We start from the raw sequence: 16335 nt of genomic DNA on the forward strand, positions 1-16335 counted from the left end.
TCATGGATTAGAAAGCCCAATATTTTTAAGATGTCAGTTTTTCCCACACTGATCTGTAGATTCAAAAGAAGCCCAATCAGAATCTCATTAGGCTTTAAAAATAACTTTGAAATTGACAAGCTGATTCTAAAATGTATATAGAAATGCTGGGGACAAAAACAGCCAAGGCAGTCTTAAAAATGTAACACAAAGTTGAAGACTTACACCCTGTAGTTTCACAACTTATTATAAAGCTATTGTAGTCAACGAAGGGTGATACTGACATAAGGAAAGACAAGTAGAGCAAGGAATCCAGAAATAAACATATACATACACAGTGAATTGATTTTTGACAAATATGTCAAAGTATTCATTGCTGAAAAGAACATCTTTTTACTTATTCTGTTTGGAGTTTGCTGAGCTTTTAGAATCTAAGAGACAATGGTTTTCATAAAATTTGCAAAAATTCTCAACCATTATTTCTTTAAAAATTGTTTTTCTGCTATAGTAACTTTCTCCAGTCATTCTGGGAACTAGTTATACATATATTAGACGGCTTGATATTTCTCACATGACATTAAGTCTATGTTCATTCTTATCCATTCTCTTTTCTTTCTGATTTTCAGGTTGGAAAATTTCTAGTAATCCTGTCTTCAAGTTTATCAGCGCTTCCTTCTCTATCTCCAATCTGTTCTTAAGACTACAAAATCAACGTATTACTTCAGCTAAGGTACTTTTCAGCTCTATAATTTCTATTTGATTCTTTTTGATGGATTACATTTCTCTTCTGAGATTCTTCTTTTATTCAATCATTACAACCATCTTTTACTTTAAATCCTTGAACATATTTATACAAGCTCTTTTATAGTCCTTGTCTGTTAATTGTGCTGCGTCATCTGTTTCTACCGATTGCTGCTCATTTCCTTGATTACACGTCACACTGCCCTGCTTGTTTATATACCTAGTGATCTTAAATTATATGATGGATATTATGAATGACTTATTGGAATGAGTCTGGATTAAACGGTGGTCCTCTAAGTGATGGTTTTTTAAAAAAAATTTTTTTCCTGGAAAGCAGTTAAATTACTGGTGGATCTATTTAATCTTGTCAGTCTTGGGCACTTCTTTTTCTTCTTCTTCTTCCTCTTCTTCTTTATTTGTGTGCCTGAACTTTATTTTATTTTTATTTTTTTTTCAGTTTTGTCTCTAGTAACAGGGTATGGCTATTACTCTAGGTTACTCCCAAGGCATGGTCATTTTTGGGGTCTCAACCAAGGGCTTGAGATTCACTGCAAAGTTTCTAAATACCCTGCATTGTATAGTCTGTCTTTTGCTACCTCTTATTAGCTAGCAGTTCTATAATCTTGTCAAGTCTTGCCATTCAAATAGTCTTTATTTTTTAATGTTTTCCTCAGTTTTATTGAGGTATAATTGGAATATAAAATTGTGTAAGTTTAAGGTGTACAACATAATGATTTATATATATATAGTGAAGTGATCACCACAATAAATTTAGTTAATATACATCACCTCACATAGTTACATATTAGTCTTGACAAAGAACTTGCACAGCCCAGCCTTTGGTCAAAAACTCTCTGTGAGGAAGACCTCCCAGAGTCCTGGCCTCTCCTTATTCTACCCTTTTATTGGCATGCTTCTTTGTGAAGTTCAGCCTCCTTAGTTGTCTGAGTACTAATATCTGTCTTTTCAGCTCAGTGAGTTGACTTGTTTTATTTGAGTTCCACTTCTTTGGGCTATAGAAAGTACCTGCGGCAGAAAACTCCAGAAAACAGGCCTAACAACCCTAATCTCCTGAATTTCCTTTCTCTCAAGAATAACATTTATGCATTGCTTGGTTTCTAGTGCCAGAAACACCTGTCACATGTATTTCGTCCAGTTTTATTCTTATTGGGGGCGGGAGGGAAAGTTTAATCATGGCTCTCCCAATTTCATTTGTGAGGACTTTGGAGCTTAAGCTCTGATTGGAGCTTAAGAATTAATGGCATTTTTGTTAATATTTTATTTAATATTCTATTGCTATATAAATTGTGATTAGAATGTAACATCACAACAGGTAAACATAGAATTTAGTGCTAAAAGATTTTCTTCCCTTAGAAATACCTGTAGGTTTATAAATTAATTAATTAATTAATATTTTAGTTAGGATTCAGTCAGGGAAACAAAAGTCACTCTGTATTTAAGCATGAAGGGTTTGAATACAGACTGACTTCTTCTACTCTTATTTTTTTCCAAATCTCATGTCTCTTTTTGATAGGCTCCAACCTGGAACCACACAGAGAAAAAAATTCTGGGGAATGTAACTCCTGGTGTCTCCTCTGGGCTGTGTAGAGGGGAACCACGTAAAAAAGTAGTTGTGATGTTGAGTTGATGACAAACAGTGAAGCACAGTGTGGTTTGCCTCAACATTTCACATATATGTATTTTTCTAAAATGAAAAAAATTTTGAAAATTATTTTTGTTGTCAGAGAATTCTGAATGTATTTTGTTTCTTTCAATTTAATTTAATTTTTATTTTATATTGGAGTATAGTTGTTTTACAATGTCATGTTAGTTTCAGGTGCACAGCAAAGTGATTCAGTTACACATATACATATATCCATTCTTTTTCAGATTCTTTTCCCATATAGATTATTACAGAATATTGAGTAAAGTTCCCTATACTATACAGCAGGTCCTTGTTGGTTATCTATTTTATATATAGTAGTGTGTATATGCTAATCCCAAACTCCTAATATATTTTGGTTCTTTAAACATATTAAATGCTTAATAAATCTTTCCTGAGTGAACACTGCTACACAAATGTTATTCAGATATGTTTGAGAATGTTTAAGTTATTTTACATATGGAAAAATAATAATATTTTCAATCAAGTTTTAGAATAACTGTGATAGTCTTAAGATACTAAATATTTAAAATTCAACTCTCCATATATCTATAACTTTAAATGTTAATCTAAAATGTTTCTAGACTTACTTATATATGTGAAAATGTCCTGGTTGTACAGCACTTTACATAAATTTTAAGGAACCAATGAAATAAAAAGCAAGTACTTACAGGGCACAGAAATATAAATTTTGGTCCCTGATTTGACATATGTCTTCATTTCAAGACATACGAAACTCAATCTCCATTAAAAAGTAACTCGATATCTCTGTCACCTTTCGTGGAACACTACCTCTGCAATATAAACTAGGAGGACCTCGGGAAAGACCATGCATACTGTTCTACATGCATTCTAATTGTTATGGCTGTGTGTTAATTATGCCTATTGCAGGTGTGTCAAAGGTAAGAGATGCAAATAGCTCTTTAATATTTTAAATCACTGCAGTGTTTGTTTACTATGGGTATTCCCGGAATACAATGGGGAAAAAGAACTTCAGAGCATGGTGGGTAAAAAGAGAGGGAGAGAGGGCAGTTCATGCACAGTGAGCCATGGATCCCTTCTCTGATGGTCTGGGTTTGGCTTTCCATGGGCTGAACTATACCCAGGATACTCTGCTCTTAGCTTCACTTTTTCCATTGTGTCAACTTTCCGTATTACAGTATGTCCCCTACATAAGAACCTTCAAGTTGTGAACTTTCAAAGGTGTGATCGTGCATTTGCATGTCCAATCATGTAAGTCAGTTCATATGTCTGGCGGACTTTGTCACATGTGTGCATCCTTGACAAGTAGTTGTGCTTTTGTGTACTTTACTGTGCAGTACTGTATAGAGTACAGTAGTACAGTATCTTTATTTCAAGCCCAGGGATGTCTGGAAGCAAGCATTAAAGCAGTGGTGATGTAGCTGGTACTACTGTACTTTTCAAGGTACTATACTGTAAGATTAAAAATGTTTTCTTTATTTTTTGTGCTTGTTTGTTTTTTGTGTATTATTTGTGTGAAAAGTATTATAAACCTATTTCAGTACAGTACTATATAGCTGATTGGTCAGTTGGGTACCTAGGCTAACTTTGTTGGACTTATGAACAAATTGGACTTACGAACTCACTCTCAGAATGGAACTCGTTCCTGTGTAGGGGACTTACTGTTATTGTTCTCACTTACTGCCCTCAACTCTGTCGGCCTAGGTGGTCTGATGTTGTCATTCCGCTTTTCAATTATTATCATAGTATTTCTTTACTTTGGTCATTCATCTATACAGCAAGTATTTATTGAGTGCTTACTATGCTAGGCATGGTTCTAGATTGTGGGTATACAAAGGCGAACAAAATAGTAAAAAAATGCCTTAATATAGAGGTTCTATTCTAGTATTTGGAGTCAGAAAATGAACAAAATAAATAACTAAAATATACACTATGTTAGATAGTAAGAGCAGCTATAGCAAAAAATAATTCAGGGAACAGGTATTAAAAGTTTTTGTCAGGGAGGCACTTTTGCAATATTAAATAATGTAGTTGGAGAAGGTTTTACTGAAATTCTAACATTTAAGTCACTTGTAGAAGTTGATCACTCTGCCTCACATTTCTCCATGTTCTTCTCATCTCCTGTATTTTCTGCTCTCCATTCCTTCTTTATTTTTTCTCCTTAGTATTTACATTTCCCTAAATATAAATATATATTTATCTTTTTTACTGACCCCATTAAATATAAGCTCCACAAAGACAGTGATTTTTTAATGTTTTGTTCACTGTTATATTCCCAGCTCCTAGAAAGTTCTTATCTCATAAAAAAGTGATAAACATAATTAAATGAGAAACTGAATGAGTGAATGAAGAAAAGCATTTCAGGTAGAGAGACTAGCAAGTGCAAAGGCAGTGAAGAGAGAGTGTGTCTGGTGAATTAAATGAAAAACTAAGAGGCCAGTGTAGCTAGAGTGCGGTGAGTCTGCGAAACAATAGTAGGAGATGAAAATAGAAAAGTAATGGTGCAGGAGGTGGGTGGCAGCTAGTGTAGGGCCTTAGGCCACCGTCATGACTTTGGCTTCTACTCTGAGTCAGATGGAAAGCTGTTTGGATGGGTCATATCAGTGGCAAGACCTCACTTTTGTTTTCACAAGTTCACACTGACTGTTGTGTGGAGAATTGACTGAAGAGCCAAGAAGGAAAGCAGAGAGACAAGTTAGGAGATTGTTGCAATAACGGCCTCTTCTCAATATTTGCTATTGCCCAATACCTGTAAGTGTAACCACCTTACTGTCCAGAGTACTGTTTCTTCCACTCGGTTCAGAGCAGGAAAAAATAAAAGCAAATATAAAGTGTCATTATATATAAATTAAGGTGGACAGAGAAAGGCACTGAAAACTACATGACTTGGCTTAAATCATGTACATGGAAGTAAACCATTTATACCTAATATTAATTATTCTTAATAATTCAAAAAAGTAAAATTTCAGTGAATGTAAATGTGAATGGAAGGCACACTTTAATACAAAACACATCTGGCATGAGAATTTTTTAAATACATATTTTTGTATTTGGGAAAAAGTCCCTTCAATTATGTTTGAATGACAGTAAAATATTTCCTAGTACTGATACAAAATAAATGTTTTCTGGACAGTTAAATTTAAAAATGAGGCTCTTACATTCAGTCAATACATTTCTTACACTAAATAATTTAGTCATAAAAGAATTACTCTAGGAAATTTGTTTACCCCTAATTTAAGATCAACTCAAATAATTTGATCTTAAATCTCCATTTCAATGAAATAAATGGCAAGTAGTCATAAACTTGACTGTGACTGCAACGTGAATGCCAACAGTTCTTTCCTGTGTCGATAACGTTGGAGAGCCTTAACACTCTATGACATGACGCACTGTATGTTTGTTATCAAACACTCTACATTTGATAAAAGGGCTTTGGTAAAACTTTGTGCATCAGAGACACAATCTTCCTTTCACACACACACACTCAGTAACTTACAATAATTTACCAGCTCCCGGAAATCACTGACAAATATTCTAACAGATAGACAATAGTGAACCCTGTTCTTATACCTCGTATTTATATATTGGAAGATATTTTAATTACATGTTTTTGAAATTTCCTTAGTTATTAATATGTTAGAGATGAACAATAACTAACATTTAATCAGTACTTATCATGTGCTAAGCAACATGCTACATGCTTTACATATATGCTCTTATTTAAGATTCACTAAAATCCTGTGAGTAATGGGCCATCATAATACTCATTTCAGAGATGAGAAAACAAGGCTAAACGTTAATTCTCTAGTTCATGCAGACTGTAAGTGACCTGGCAGAGATTCCAACTCTGATTCCATAAAGCAGCTATTACCCAAGGCCATAATTTAAAACTATATAATTAGCTATACATGTTAAAAATAAAGCATCTGTTAACTTAAATAATAAGTAATTGCTTACTTTAAAAACACGATTTCTCTAAAAATTAACTAGCTTCCAAATTCTACCCTTGGGGCCAGTTAAGAAGATAGGTCCTTTCTCCCATCATGAAGGGTCAGAATTCCACAAAGAAAACGTGAAAAAAATGCTTTGCTTTTAAATTTGAAAATAACAACTGGAATCTGTCTGCAGAAATGGTGCTTAGGCACAGTCAATCATAGGCCAATCTTATTGTTCCATTACCTATTTCTGTGTAACAGACAATTCTAAAATATAGGAGCTTAAAGTCAATGACTCAAAATATGGAGTTAAAGGGCTTCAAGTTTGTGACTTAGCCCTAAGTTACCTTCCAGCTTATCGCCAGCATTTCTGCACCTCCAGTCATGTGAGTGGGCAATCTTAGACACTGAGCCCAGTCAGACTTCAGAGGAATGCAGCTTCAGTTGCTGTCTTACTACAAGCTCATAAGAAATTCCAAGTTTGAACCACTCAACCAACTGCAGTCAACTCACAGAACCATGAGAAATAATAAATTGTTATTTTAGTCTGCTAAATCTTCTGCTGGCTTGTTATGCTGCAAAAGCTAATCCAAACAGAAATTAGCACCCAAGGTTTAAGTGCTGCGATAACAAAAACCGTAACGTTCGGCACTGTCTGGGGACAGGTTTGAGGCTGTGAGTATCTGAAGGAGACGTTTAGCAAAGGATGGAAGACAGTGAGATCTTGTAACTGGACCCTGGAGAAAAGAGGGTCCATATTATGTAGTGGCTGAAAGTTTGGCAAAACTGTTGTAATGTTGAAAAAAATAAGACATACCTATTAAAATGGTAGATTTGTCTAAAGAAATTACTAGGCAGAATGTTGAAAATGTCAAATGGTTTCTTTAGCCATTTATGATAAGATATGGAAATAGAGAAATGATCAAAAAGGAAATATTCAAGATTCAAGCAGAATTTAGAAAAATGTAAATAGAGTTAGGAAATGCTAGGTTCAAAAATCAAAATATTTATTATCTCCAAAGAATCCCAACAAAAAGTTGCTTAAACTAAGAAATGACCCCATTCTATACTTCCCTTATCCTGTTCAAATTGTATTTCGTGTTCCATTTCTTCAATCATTAACTTGCCAGTACTCTAAACTACTATGCACTTCTGCCAAGCAAAGATGGAGAAATTTTTATAATCTCTGACATGTGGTATTTATAATTAGAATCGAAGCTAGATCTTGAAAAAATACTTGGAATTGTAACGAGTGCTAATTTAGAGTAGGAGTTACTTGGGCAGGTCTGGGTTATCCAAACCCTGAACATTCCAAAAAATGTTTTGACCCTTGACCATCTCCTGGGAGATAACCTCTTGGAATTTCCTGCCTGATAAGAGTGTTTCTATTTACCTGGGTCTTTGGGCCATGCCAGATGGCTTACGCTAACAATGTGATTTACGCTGCAGGCCTTGGGCCATATAGTACTAATTTGTCCACTGGAGGAGCTTAAGACTGAGACATAAAGGTCAGCCATGGGGACTCTCTGGGCCAACATGACCAATACCCAATAAAGTGCCTGGGCACTAAGGCTCTAGAGAGCTTCCGTGGATGGTAACATTTCATGAGTGTTGTCACACATTGTTGCTGGGAGAATTAAGTGTTGTCCATAAGACTCCACTGGGAGAACACAAGTGAAGCTGTGACTGGGCTTTTTTAGGCTCTGCCCTACGTGCTTTCTGTCTTTGCTGCTTTGTCCTTTCACAGTAGTAAACCATAACCGTGGGTATAACATCTTTTCTGAATTCTGTGAATTCTTCTAGAGAAACACTGACCTAAAGGTGGTCTTGGGGGTCCCTGACTACAGTTAGGGAGGCCACAGACATGAAATGACTGAGATATGAGTAATGAGTCAGAGTTACGTAAATGAAGATGGGAGAATGCTTATTTATTGAATCTCAGGTAATATGTGCTTTACTTACAGGTTTGAATGAATGAATGAATGAGCATACAAAGCAGCTAATCTAAACATGGTGAATCTTAGGAATAGGAAATAAAGTTTAAAAAATGTAAACGGAGGGCTTCCCTGGTGGCACAGTGGTTGAGAGTCTGCCTGCCGATGCAGGGGACGTGGGTTCGTGTCCCGGTCTGGGAAGATCCCACATGCCGCGGAGCGGCTGGGCCCATGAGCCATGGCCGCTGAGCCTGCACGTCTGGAGCCTGTGCTCCACAACGGGAGAGGCCACAGCAGTGAGAGGCCCGCGTACCGCAAAAAAAAAAAAAAAAAAAGTAAACGGAGAAATTTAAAACAGCATAACCAGCTTATTAATATTGGTATGAAAATGTTCTTGATAAAATCAAAGTATCATTAGGAATGGTTAATTAATATTTCTGACCAGTGAAAATTCATGACCCTAGTGTGCATATGACTAGATTTGGAGTCTGATGACCTAGATTTGAATAACTTAATAGTCAAATATTGTTTAAAAAAGTCACCAAAATTTTCTGGGCCTTAAGTTTCCTTATTCATGAAATGAAAATAATGATAATTCTTCTATCTTTGTCATAGTCATGAAAGTAAAAATATGATATTAGTAAAAGTGCACTGAAAGTTACAGTGTATGACTCTATCATGGCTTCCAAATACATTCTCCTTCTTCTAATTATTTACCCACCATTACAACCACTATCCTACTATTATTAACCCCTATTATTACTATTAACTATACAACTTAAAAGGCCTAAGACATTGAGATAGTTGCTTTAGCAAAACCACTCTGAAAAAATAATCTCCAGCTTTTTCCCTCAAAATGATGTTAAGGGAATGATATTCATTGGAGAAGCTAATACTGTTAGTCATATTTCTTGAACAAAATGTATATATAGCCACCATTTTTTTTTTGAGAAAGAGAAATATCTTCTACTAGGTGGTGTTAAATAGATTTTTTTTATATTAGATACAATACTGAAAATATCATGAATATTTGTTTTTGGTCAAATCTGTCTTTCTTCAGGAGGACAGTAAATTTAAAGACAAGCTAATAAGGTATATTATTGTATGTCTTAGAGAACTGTGGAAAAAGAGAAAATTGTCATAAAGAATAGGAATTATTCAAGAAATCATGGAAAATAGGGACTGTCTATGAGAAAAAAACAATTCACCTCATTGCTCCTTACACTTGAGGATTTTTGCACTGTTAATTTATTCATTGAGCTCTGGTTCTAAATGCTCTGACAGAATCAAGACTACTTCTATCAAGGGGCAGGAAAAATGCCACAGGGTTTTCAAATCAGAATTCATGTCAATCAGTCTAAGAGCAAAGGCTTGTCTGCTGAAACAGGAAGATTAACTCTGCATGTATTTCTGTCCCTCACCTTTATCTTTCTTTCTTTTTTTTTTGGCATTAACACAAAATGTGCTTTGTTGACTCATGGTGTGTCATATTAGTTAAATTAAACATCAAACATCTGTCTGATTTTAAGATCCCAACATGAGTATGTTGGCAGTCTCGGTAAAACTTGAGCTGTTAAAGGCCCTCAATCAGTCAAAAGGATAGAGCTGCTGTAACGGCAAACTCAGCAAGCAATTACATCAAAGGATTTAAAATCTATTTCAGTAATGCCTTCTGGATAATGACATTGATCTCAGCACTCCCCTTGCAGATTTCCCGGTATTGAAAAGCAGGGTTCTGCATGGTTTCACATTTAGAAAAACACCATTCACCATTTCTTTTTATGTGAACATAGGTCAGTTCTCTTGAATATACCTAGACAGCTATTTCTGACATAACACCTATAAGCTAATAGACTTTTATTTCATAAAGCCAAAATTCATGCTATGCACACAATTTTTTCTTTGTTCTTTTCTGTCATACCAATTTTGCCAAAGTAGGAGAAATAACGAGAGGATTTTACTATCTTTTACATTCATGTTTTTCTCCTACGCTAAATCAGGTATTATAAATAAATAGATCCATCAATCAATCCATATTTCTCTTTATATTTTAATCTTCACTTAGTTTGCTTATCTTTTGGAGTTGATATGAATAAATGATTGCAGAAGAGAATGTTTCAAATTAAAGAATTTCCATAAACTTTCTTCCTCTCTTCTCTTTCTTCCCTTCCTTCTCCCCCCCCCCCCCCCTTCTGTCCTTCCCCTTCTCTCTCTCTCTTTTGTTTTTGGTTAGGGGAAACATTTATTTCGGGACTTTCATGAGCTATCTGTAGATTGTTTAAGTGGGTTCTAATGCTGGCAAGGTCTTTAATTTTATTTTTTAAGTAGTTGCTCTAGTAAAGAAATAGCTAGGTGTAAATTAATGCTTAAATTTGCATGCCTTAAAGCAGCTGTGTAGTTAGTCAAAAACATGTAGTAACTTTCTACTTTAAAATAAGTAAAAGTAAAAATTGAATTCTACTAGAGAACTACATATTTTTCATGTCATATAGATGATGCATGTGAGATAATTTAATTATCTGTTATTTATTTACTTGTTCTTTGACTCTAGAATCTACTCTATGCCAGAATCCCCAGTGTACCATTATACAGTAGTGGAATAAACCTTGTATTGCTAAATCTCTTTGTATTATCTTCTAACGGAAAGATGTCTAACTCTACTTCCTTCTTAATAAGGCTATTTGGTCACTCAGTGTGACTGTCCTCAAAAAGAAATTCCCTCCTCTCAGCTACTTCCTGGCAATGATCAGAATGAAAGGCGTAGGGTCATATAGACCTACTCTGAGAGTCTGCGAATTCTCTGTGACCATTCCTGGATATGATACTTCTCTTTTACCCCTAACGGCAACCCCAGGATGGCCTGGTTGGTACATCTTCTGCGTGGAAACCTGGCCACGAGAGGGACTAGTGAATTCAAACTTGATTCTGATTCAGCCACAAAGATTCTCTTGTTAGACTGGCATGTCACATATCATATGGGTAATGACCATTTGGTTGAATATATTACTTGTCAATTCCTTCTATAGTGGAACATATGAGCCAAAGTGAAGGAGCTTGTGAAATAAAAGGAACAAAAAGAATACATGATTTAAGAAATAGAAGAAATAACAGGATTAATAAATAAATGAAAGATCTGGTCGTTAAAAAGCAACAATCTAAATAATATCTGTAAAGCTAATATCTGAAAGGATGGGGTCACAGGGGTAAGAATAAGGGGACATAGTAACTAGAAATTGAGTCTTGGTATAATCACAGGTAACACTGATCAGATGCGGAATAATGAAATTATTAGTTTATGTATCCTAAAATATGTCCTGAGCAGAGGTAGGGTTTGTGGATCATTTGAAAAAGGGTTGACATCTTGATTACGGAATAGGTTGGATTCTCCCATACCTTGTGAAGATTGGACAATAACATGTGCTATTATTTTGAATAGGACATTGTTTTGGTGGTTTTTTGTTTGTCTTTTTTTTTTTTTAACTTTGTAGTGTGACACAAAAGGGTTCAACATGTTGGGGAAACTTTATCAATATTGTGATTTACATTTTTTTATATATAAGCTATTTTGAGGTACAAATAAAAAGAGACTCTGGCAAAGTATGTTTTCCTAAGAAAACATATGTGTTTTGAGTGATCTTAGAAATACCTTTGTCTTTGACTTGCGTAACGTTACTTAGGTGACTAGGTATCTCATTGAATAGCATTAAGTTGATCTGTGTTTAATTTTTATTCTTAAAGCAATGACAGAAGAGAAAGCAAGAAAAGCAAAGATTTATGGAAAGCAAGTCTCGCCTTACCTTATATTGAGAGTTATAGTAAATTCAGGACCACTGAGAATTAAATACTCTGTTATCAAAAAAGTAAAAGAAATTAATTTTTAAATTATGTTAAAATAACTTCTTATCCTTAGCTTCTACACACTGCAGACTAGTGTAATGATGTCCAATGCTGGTAACAGAAAACAAACATATCAAAAAGCACAATCTTCCTCTTTTGTCTGCCCTATGACCCCCCCCCCAAAATAAGAGTAATAGAACTCATAAACCACACTGAGCACACAGTTGAGAGCTCATAGGAAAAGTACTGATACAAAAGGATTGTGGTAGCTAAAATGAAACCTCTGAAAGTTAGACTACTTAATAGAATGCTAACTGCTGACACAGTTTCCATTAGTGTCTATTGTAGATTGCATAATGCTATTTCAAGCATGGAATATAAAAAATTAGTGAACTGAAAATAATGAAAGATAATTTGAATTATGGTAACATCATTATTTCCCATCTAATATTTATACCATATTTGCAATTTTATATTCATCCTCATTACTGTCAAATGGCAACAGCAAGAACAGAAACAGGCTTCACTGTTTTCCTGTAATGTATCTTCGCAGCCAGCTGGAGAAAGGAAGTTCCATTTCAGTAATGACATTAGGACTCCAGTCCTTTATTGGAGAGAGAAATACTCATGCTATAAGTTAGTTTTGTGACTCCCCAAAGAACAGTAGTTGACTTTCATTCTATTATTCATTTGAATTTTTCTTATAAGCACAAGGGAGTAAGGGATGATGCTCCCAAACACAGATAGAAGAAATCATGCTACAAAGAGTCTGTCAACATTGCATTTCCTTTTGTTAATGGATATGTGGCCAAAGATAATACTTATTCATATACGAATTATTGACTAAAACGGGATGCCAAAGAAAAATATTTTGGTTCTGGGTATCTGCCTATTTTACACTATTGTTTTTGAAAAAAGGCATAAAAGAATAATATGTCATTGAAAATATACACTTAGAAAGCTGCAGAATATGTATGGAATGTATATGCCCTGATCAGTGTATATGCTCTTATCAATGATTCTACTTATTCTTCTCTTGCTTTTGCAAATAATTTGCCCTGATAGCTTTTTATTACTATTTTGCAATTATTGTACGTGTGCCTTATCTTCAGGAAAAGAGTTTTTTATTCATTGTCATCATTGTCGGATTGTGTTTTACAATATGTAATACATAGCCTGCACTCAAAAAATACAGAAATTATAAAAAGATAAAGTTATTACAAGACACCAAAAAAGGGACACCAATACACATATTAAATCATTGCTTAACATAATGCCCTCAAGATGTATCCATGTCGTTACAAATAGCAGGAGTTCCTTTTTTTCCTCATGGCTGAATAATATTCCATTATATATATATATATATGCTTTATATGAAAAAGTGGCAGCTAATCCTTTAGTGGAAACTTGATCCCCCACTTTGCTTTCTGAAGCAAAGCTGCTGTCTCAGATTCACAAAGGTTCTGCTGACTGTCTGGACCTGATTCACTGATGGTTTAGCTAAGCTGGAAGTTGATGGTGTCCTTGGATTGGGCAGTATTCAACAACAGCACCAATTGCAAAATTAAAAATGGTCATGGCCACTCCACTTAGTGGGCAGTACTGACAGTAATTCTCACAGTTCTGGCTAATGCTCCCCTTAATAAATATTGTTACATTTTTACTGACCCTAGCTGTTTTGTCTGCCGCTTGCAAAACTACAGAGTAGTGGATAAAAGGCCTTCTGGAGTAATGGAAATAAAAACAAAAATAAATAAATGGGACCTAATGAAACTTAAAAGCTTTTGCAAAGCAAAGGAAACTACAAACAACACGAAAAGACAACCCTCAGAATGGGAGAAAATATTTGCAAACAAATCAATGAACAAAGGATTAATTTCCAAAATATATAAACAGCTCATGCAGCTCAATATTAAAAAAACAAACAACCCAATCAAAAAATGGGCAGAACCTAAATAGACATTTCTCCAAAGAAGACATACAGAAGGCCAAGAAGCACATGAAAAGCTGCTCAACATCACTAATTATTAGAGAAATGCAAATCAAAACTACAATGAGGTATCACTTCACACCAGTTAGAATGGGTATCATCAGAAAACCTACAAACAACAAATGCTGCAGAGGGTGTGGAGAAAAGGGAACCCTCTTGCACTGTTGGTGGGAATGTAAATTGATACAGCCACTATGGAGAACAGTATGGAGGTTCCTTAAAAAACTAAAAATAGAATTATCATATGACCCCGCAATCCCACTACTGGGGATATACCCAGAGAAAACCATAATTCAAAAAGACACACGTGGAGACCTTCAAGATGGTGGAAGAGTAAGACATGGGGATGCTCTGTGGTCTAGACCAACTTAGTTGAGATCACTGGGCAGGACTTATGCTATGCATTCAATTCCTAAGCTAATCCTGACCCCAGCACAAAACCTTACCCACGGCCTTGGTTGGCCATCATGTGGGGCCTTCAATTAAAGTTGCTGCCATTAACTCAGTATTTAGGAAATGAATTCTCAATAAATCTATGGCTTTAGAAGAATAATCTTTTTACATCTCTAGCCATGTGCCTGAGTGTTTTCTTTAGTTCTTAAGCCAATATGAAGGTCTTAATGACAATGAAATCTTCTCAGTGTGCTTGGTCAGACATTATTTTTAGCTCTTCTAGGTCTTTTTTTTTTTTTCAGAGACTAGACAGTATCATACCCCTGATTACTGTTAAGGATCCTGATTCACAATGATATTTGCTTGAATTGGGATGTTACTGCATCCCTGCCTATGGTTCCCGTCACTCATCCTCTGAATTGGACTCCTTTTGCCCCGATTTTTGCCAAAACTATGTCAGAGTAATGAAACTTCTTTCTGGTTCCAAAAAACATGTCAGGATTTAGACGTCCAAATGAATGTTGCCCAGGCCAAAATAGTCAGGTTGGAAGCTTTGCATTTGTTCCAGTAATGCTGCCATGACTTTAAACATTCTGGAATTAGTCTGTGAGAATTGCTTTCACAGCTTGAACAACGTAGGATTTAGGAAGTATTTATTTAGCATTTGCCACGTGCACTGCACTAAGATATTGCATAGGATGTTGGGACTTAAGAAAGAGCAGTTTCTATCCTTAGTGAGCTTGCAGAACAGGGCTAATATGCACCTATTAGCAAAACTGTCTGCAGTGGAGAAATGCATTTCGGCAATAGTAAAAAAGTAACTCATTCTGTTGAGTAGGAAGATGATAAGCTCTAACATATACTTTGGTGTGTGTTAACATGTGAATTGTGACTACTGTGTGGGTGTTTTAGTGTCTCTAAAAATAGTTCCCCAATATTCAAAGGTGTGATAGAGGCACCACTGACATACAGCATAGGCATTCCAAATAACCACCTTGAAAGACATGCCTAATTTACAGTATAACTTTTACGTATTTGTTTTAAGATGTTTTGTTGTTTTGTAATTTTGAATACATGAATACTGGCTCTAAGACATAAAACAGTAAAATTTATCACCTTGTTACTGTCTGAATATTTAGGAATCAGTCCACTGGCAGTATTGTTTTAAAAAATTATCTTCAGTAAGTAACAAGCTAAGTGATTTTTCAAAATATTAAATTGTTACTGAAAGGATTGAACAGTATGAGGAAAGACAGTACATACATACACACACACACACACACACACACACACACATACACACATGCACATTGAGAGGGAGACAGGGAGACATAGACAGAGACCAAGAGAATGAATGGCTTCACAGGATTCCCAGAATATTCATTTATTTTCTGTGTCTCAGGTGGATTAAAACTAATCATTTAAAAAATAGCTACATCTGGCTTGGCCTCCATGCATGGTGTTACACAGAATTTGTTTATGTCCTCTAGAAGAACCTGTTTTATAAAATGGTATTTCTAAAAAATAATTTAATCTCCACTACAAAACAAAAACAAGGAACAAGAAAGGCATATGTTGAGGTATGAAGAACAATGCCATGGTTTAGAAAGAAAAAAGCAGGTTATGATGGCATGCTATGTCCCACTTGTTTACCCATATTTCATAAGTTTAAGGTTTGTTTTTTGACTATATAACTATGCTAATATTATTCTTTACAAAAGAAAAAATTTGCAGCATAAATGGTTATTAAAGGTCCAATATTTCTGAATATCCTTCTATATTTACAAGAAAAAGGTAAACATTGGAATAAAAAAGTGACCAAAGGTGTGCATAAGCATGGCAGAAAGAGAAACTTCAAATGGTTAGTCCAAAAATAAAATA

General features: G+C 35.0%; 1 long non-coding RNA gene across 1 annotated transcript in view; it reads left to right on the forward strand.

Annotated features, from left to right (window-relative positions):
* Positions 1-676: 676 nt before the first annotated feature.
* The window catches only part of LOC132425266 (uncharacterized), an 84065-nt gene continuing 68406 nt past the window's right edge, over positions 677-16335 (forward strand). The window contains exon 1 of the long non-coding RNA XR_009519411.1: positions 677-709. This is a non-coding gene — a long non-coding RNA (uncharacterized lncRNA). The remainder of the gene's footprint in view (positions 710-16335) is intronic.

This window comes from Delphinus delphis, chromosome 5, assembly GCF_949987515.2.
Source record: "Delphinus delphis chromosome 5, mDelDel1.2, whole genome shotgun sequence".
NCBI lineage: Eukaryota > Metazoa > Chordata > Mammalia > Artiodactyla > Delphinidae > Delphinus > Delphinus delphis.